This window comes from Rhincodon typus, chromosome 41 (genome assembly GCF_021869965.1).
Source record: "Rhincodon typus isolate 14 chromosome 41, sRhiTyp1.1, whole genome shotgun sequence".
In the NCBI taxonomy this organism is placed as follows: Eukaryota; Metazoa; Chordata; class Chondrichthyes; order Orectolobiformes; family Rhincodontidae; genus Rhincodon; species Rhincodon typus.
The window spans coordinates 1358511-1365527 of record NC_063372.1 but is presented as its reverse complement, the minus strand read 5'-3'; positions in this window follow the sequence as shown (position 1 = coordinate 1365527).

Here is a 7017-nt window from a genome sequence, read left to right as displayed (position 1 = left end):
CCAGGTGGTTGCCAGAGATGGAAACAGAGAGGTCCAGGAAGGAGAGAGAGGTATCGGAGATGGTCCAGGTGAACTTAAGGTTGGGGTGGAAGGTGTTAGTGAAGTGGATGAACTGTTCGATCTCCTCGTGGGAGTTGTCGATGTAACGGAGGAAGAGGTGGGGTTTAGGGCCGGTGTAGGTACGGAAGAGGGATTGTTCCACGTAACCTACAAAGAGGCAGGCATAGCTTGGGCCCATGCGGGTACCCATGGCCACCCCCTTTGTCTGTAGGAAGTGGGAGGAATTGAAAGAGAAGTTATTGAGGGTGAGGACGAGTTCGGCTAAGCGGATGAGGGTGTCAGTGGAGGGGGACTGGTCGGGCCTGCGGGACAGGAAGAAGCGGAGGGCCTTTAGGCCATCTGCATGGGGAATGCAAGTGTATCGGGACTGGACGTCCATGGTAAAGATGAGGTGTTGGGGACCAGGGAATCGGAAGTTTTGGAGGAGGTGGAGGGTGTGGGTGGTGTCACGGACGTAGACATGTTAAAGGGTGGTATGTTTGCATTAATTATCTCCAGAGGAATGCAGAAATCATTCTAAATTCAAGCAGTTTATTGCCATCATTTTAAAACACCTTAATACGTTACAGAACTTTCGGTGTACATGTGTGCGTAACTAGGAGTGGCCTTCTCCCTGCATGAGAGTTGGGAGACAGTGTCTTGACGCGCTAGCTCCACCTCCAGGCTAAAGCAATCAAACACTATACAAGGATCTATGGTCACACTAGCTAAATCAAACACCACAGTGCAGTTCAGAAATTGTTGTAGCCTGCTCTGATCCATGCTTACTATGGGTACTGAGAATTTAAAAAATTGCATCGTCTAAATAGTGAGAGGTTGAAGAGCTTTCAGAGGCAGGGAGAGAGCTGGGTGTCCTAGTGCATAATTTAGAGAAAGTTAGTCTGCAGGTACAGCAAGTAATCAGAAAAAACTCAGAATATTATCGTTTATTGTGTAGGGAATTGGATACAAGGACAGGGAGGTTATGTTTCAGGCGTACAGGACATTGGTGAGACCACATCTGGAGCAATGTGTACAGGACTGGTCTCCGTACTTACAGGAGGATGTTTATACATTGAAAGCTGTTTAGAGAAGGTTTACCAGAGTAATCCCTGGAATGAGTGGGTTACCTGAGAAGGAAAGGCTGGACAGGCTAGGCCTGTATCCTCTGGAGTTTAGTAGAGTCAAAGGTGACTGAATTGAACTGTATAAGATCCTGAGGGAATGTGACTGGGTGGATGTGGAAAAGGATGTTTCTTCTCATGGGAGAATTTAGAACGAGGGGTCACTGTTTAAAAATAAGGGAGTGTCCAACAGAGATGAGGAAAAAAACATTCTCTCAGAGGGTTGTGAGTCTTTGAAATTTCCTTCCTCAACAGAATTTTTCAATATTTTTGCAGCAAAGGGAGATAGATGCTTGATGACCGAGAGGATGAAAAATTATCGGGGGATACACAGGAATGCAGGGTTGAGGTTAAAATCCAATCAGCCATTGAATGGTGGAGCAGCTTGAAGGGCCGAGTGGCCAACTCTTATTCCTGGTTAGTATGTTTGTACGTTTTGTGGAGCTGACTCTTATCATTTAAAAACTGAAGTTTTGTTCTGTATGAATGCCAATTGGGCTCAGTTGATAGCAATTTCACTTGTCAGTCAAACCCCACTCCTGGGCCATTTGCTTCTAGTCCAATGCAGGAAGCCAGCATGGCTCCAAAAGTGTACCATGTTTCTACGGTGTGGTTCTTTTGGTAAAGTGAAGATCTAGTTGCTTCTTCTGGTAGTCCAGGTAGACTTAAAAGATCCTCCGGCAAAGATTTTACTTTTGATCTCCTGGTCAAAATTCCTTCCTCCATCATCAACACCAAAACAGATTACCCCTTTTACAGATAAGGGTGTCTATAAACCTTGGCTTTTTGTACCTCAGGTCCTGAAAACAAAAGAGCATAGTAGAAAGTAACAACAAGATTGGCCTGAAATTCAGGAGTTATGAAACTCACCAGCTCTGAATTCCAATTTATTCACACAATCACAGAATTGTGTCTGCACTGGCTCTGGATGTTTTGACTTCATACCAACCTCCGCTTTCTCTCCCATAACCCTGCACATCATTTCTATCCCAATAACCATCCAATGCCCCTCTTGAATGCCTCGATTGAACCTGCCTCCCCCACATTTCCAAGCTGTACATTCCAGACCCCAACAACTCGCTGAGTGAAGAAATTCCTTTTCTCACTTCGCACTTGCTTCTTTTGCAACACACTTTGAATTTGTGCCCTCTGATTCTTAATCCTTTTTCCGAGTGGGAACACTTTTTCCCTGTCTACTCTACCCAGACCTCTCATGATTTTGAAAACTTCTATCAGATCTTCTCCTAGCCTTCTCCTCTCCAAGGAAAACTTCTTCAACCTATCGTCATAACTTTCTCATCCCTGGAACCATTCTTGTAAACCTCTTATATACAGTCTCTAATTCTTACTTCCTATAGCCCAGTGCCCAGAACTGTACACAACCAACCAGCTGAGATAGAATCAGTGTTTTATATAAATTCATCAGAACTTCCCTGTTCTTGTACTCTATACCTTTATTTATAAAGCCTAGAATACTGTGCTTTATTACTAGCTCTGTCTACCTGGCCTGACACCTTTACTGACTTATGTACATATACACCCAGGTCTCTCTGCTTTTGTACACCCCTTCGAATAGTACCCATTATTTTACACTCTCCTTGTTTCTGACACCAAAATGTATCACTTCATTCTCGTCTGCTTTGAATTTCATCTCCCATCCCACTGCCCACTCCTCCAACTCATCAATGTCCTTCTGACATTCTAGATTGTTCCCCTCACAGTTGACAATTCTCCCAAGCTTCCTATCCTTTGCAAACTTTGATATTGTCCCTTGCAATATGTAGACCATTTACATACATCAGGGAGAGCAAGGATGCCAGGGCTAACCCCTGGGGAACTCCACTACAAACTTTCTTCCAGCTGAAAAATTATCCATTGACCATTACTCTCAGCTGCCTTTCACTCAGCCAATTTTGTATCCATGTTGCTACTGTCCCTTTTATTTGATGACCTATAACTTTCCTCACAAATCTGTTGTATTGCACTGTATCTAATGCCTTCAGGAAGTCTATGTATACCACATCAACAGAAGTCACATGACACCAGGTGATAGTCCAATAGGTTTATTTGAAATCACAAGCTTTTTGAGCGTTGCTCCTTCATCAGGTGAAGTCAGGACTTCGGGACCTGTTGGACTATAACCTGGTGACACGTAACTTCTGACTTTGTCCACCCCAGTCCAACACTGGTACCTTCACATCATGGTTACCTCTTCAAAAACATTGAGCAATTTAGTTGGATGTGATTTTCCCTGAATAAATCTGTGCCAACTCTTCCAAATTGATCCACTTTTTCCGTGTGACTATTAATTCTATTCCAAATAATTGTTTGCAGAAACATACTCACCGCTCAAGTTAAGTTGACTGGTCTGTGACTGCTGAGCCAAACTTTACAATGTTTTTTGAACAAGGGCATAACGTTTGCAGTAAGGATAGGCAACAACACCTCCTCCATGATAATCCTCAACACTGGTGCCCCACAAGGCTGCACACTCAACCCAGTAATATACTCCTCATACACACGCGACTGTGTGGCCAAATTCCGCACCACCTCCAGTTACATGTTTGCTGACGACACCACTGTTGTAGGTCAGATCTCAAACAATGACGAGACAGTGTACAGAAAGGAGGTAGTGTGCTTAATGGCATGGTGTAAAGACAACAAACTGCGCCTCAATGTCAATAAAATGAAGAAGCTGGTCATTGACTTCAGGAAGCAGAGTGGAGGACACCCCCCGTCTGCATCAATGGAGCTGAGGTGGAGATGGTCGAGAGCGTCAAGTTCCTGAGAGTGATCATCACCAACAATCTGTCCTGGTCCATCCACGTTGACATGATGGTCAAGAAAGCACACCAACGTCTCTACTTCCTCAGGAGGCTAAGGAAATTTGGAACGTCCATAAATACTCTTGCTAATTTTTACAGATGGACCAGAGAATGCATCCTATCTGGATACGTCACAGCTTGGTACAGCAACTGATCTTCCCAGGGCTGTAAGAAACTACAGAGAGTTGTGAATGAAGCCCAGGCCATCACACAAACCAGCCTTCCTTCCATTGACTCCATCTACACTTCCCACTGCCTCGGGAAAACAGCCAACATCATCAAAGATCCCTCCCACCCTGGTTATACTCTCTTCCACTGTCTTCCATCAAGCAGAAGGTACAAAAATTTGAAAACACGTACCAACAGATTGAAGAACAGCTTCTTCACTGCTGTTATCAGACTTATGAATGGACATCTCACATATTAAAGTTGATCTTTCTCTGCACCTTCTCTGTAACTGTAACACTATATTCTGAACTCCCCTGATGTACTTATGTAAGGTATGAATTGTCTGGATAGCATGCAAAACAATACTTTTCACTGTATCTCGGTACATGTGACAAAAACCAAATCAAATCAAAATCACCTGAGCCAGACTGTCTGCGTTCTCAATGATTCCATCAACTTGATCCTCAGTTGGGAATTGACCAAGGGATAAGTTGAGTCAAGCAGAGGCTTGTTGCTAAGTACCACAGAAATGGCAGTGCCAACAACAGTCAAACAAGAGAGTCCCTGGTTGAGCACGAGAAACATTTATCTCATTTCTCCGTGAGCACTAACAGCAGCATGACATGACTAGCCAGGGTCACTGAGAGATAAAGCATTGAGAATGATAAATGGTAAGGAAGGAGACCGCTTGGCCTATTGTGCCTGTGCTGACTGTTTGTTGATCTGATTCACTGATACAAAAGCAAGACCCTGCAGATGCTTGAAATCAGATATATAGACAGGAAATGTTGGCAACACTCACAGGTCAGGCCACATCGAAAGAGAAGAATAGAGTTCATCAGAAGCAAGGAACAGTGGAAATGTTACAGATTTTCAACAAGTGAGAGGGTGCAGATTAGCATCAAACCTTTTGTTATATAATGGATAAAGTCAATACATAAAATCTATGGCCTGACGGAGTGTACATGCACACACTCTCTCACACTCTCACACACTCTCACACACACACACACACACACACACACACACACACGAAAAGGGCTAGTGTCCAGTTCAAAACGAAAATGGAAGTAATATGTAGCTTTAACATAGACGATATTAGCAACAGCAGGCCGTTCAGCCCCTCAAACCTGTTCTGCTATTCATTATGATCATTCACTGATCATCGAGCTCAATACCCCAATCCCACCTACCCCCATATCCCTAGTTCCCTTTAGCTTACAGTCCATAAGGTACATATGGTTGAGGCATATGGTTTTAATTTGAGACCATAGTTGTTTAACTGTTGCCTTGTATCCTCTGCAGTATAGAATCTTCTGTTACATTTCAAATTCTTAGTGTCTTGATAATTATTTTTAATCAGCTGTAGCACCGGGCACTTTCTTTCTTGAGAAGGTCAGAGAGAATGTTTTTCAGCTGGTTCCAATTGTAACCCATCTCTCCTGCCTTCATTGCTCAGACCTTTGAGTACAGGAGTTGGGAACATCATGTTGAGGTTGTACAGGATGTTGGTGAATCCTCTTCTGGAGTACTGTGTCCAGTTCTGGTCTCCCTGTTATAGGAAGGATATTATTAAACTGGAGAGGGTTCAGAAGAGATTTACCAGAATGTTGTTGGGTGTGGGAGGTTTGAGTTATAGAGGCTGGATAGGCTGGGACTTTTTTCACCGGAGCATAGGAGGATAAGAGACAACCTTATAGAAGTTTAAAAATAATGACCCCTCTATACTCTTTCCCATAAGACTTTTTATCTATACACTGGAATTAAATAATTCCAGGTGGAAAATCTTTAATGTCCCAAACTAGCAAAGTTTGTCAACATCTGATGTCTCCAAGCATGCTAATTTCTTTCTCCGGCTGTTTAAAATGATCAATTGTTACTGCGGTCCTGAACAATAACTCTGAACTGCTATCCTGGCTAACTGTCCAACTGGAGTAGACACAGGCAGGCTTCAGTGCTATAGATACTGCTCATGCAGTCTGAGGTTTCTAAGAGATGTCTAAGCCAACAATTTTCCTTTACATGGCCCAGCTTCCCATATTGGAAGCACTGGAGGGAAATTTTCTACCTGTCTTCCATCCAAATTCCTTCTCACAAAGGTGGGCAACAGTTCAGCTTTCTCTGCCTGCCTTCCCTTTTCATTCCAGCTTGTCTTGAGGGCATTAACTCTCCCTTATCTCTGGTCTAGAATAGTTTCCAGACTTGGGTCTACCAGTGTGTGCTATCCAACCTGGATACCTGCCTGCTTGAAGTCTACTACCCATTGTTCCTTGACATGAGTCTGGATTGGCAAGAGTATTCAGTTTTTGAACTCCATGGAGAATTACCTCACGAGAGTTCCTGTAGGTGGCCTCACCCGGTGGTCAAAAACTTTCAACTGTTTCAAATTCCACATACTTCTAGTCAGGCCGATTCCTGAGGGAGCGGAGCTTTGGCAGCTGCACCTGTGTTCCCAACTGGCACGTATTTGGTGGGAGTGAATGCGGCTGTTTCTGAGTCAGAGTGGACCTGGCTCCATGGGGTCCCATTGGCAATGTCAGCATTCAAACCGTTAGCACTCTGACCTTCAGTCTATTGGGCAGGGCAACCAACGCAAGGGAATACCTGACAAACGGTAATACCCTGGGAAGCACCGAGGGTCAGAGGGACCTTGGTTTGCATGTACACCAATCCCTTAAGGTATAGGGCAGGTGGATAAAGTGGTTAGGAAGGCATATGGGATACTTGTCTTTATTAGTTGAGGCAGGGAGTTTAAGAGCAGGGAGGTTATGTTGGAACTGTATAAAGTGTTGTTTAGGCCACAGCAAGAGTATTGTGTGCAGTTCTGGAATCCACATTATACAAGGGATATGATAGTACTG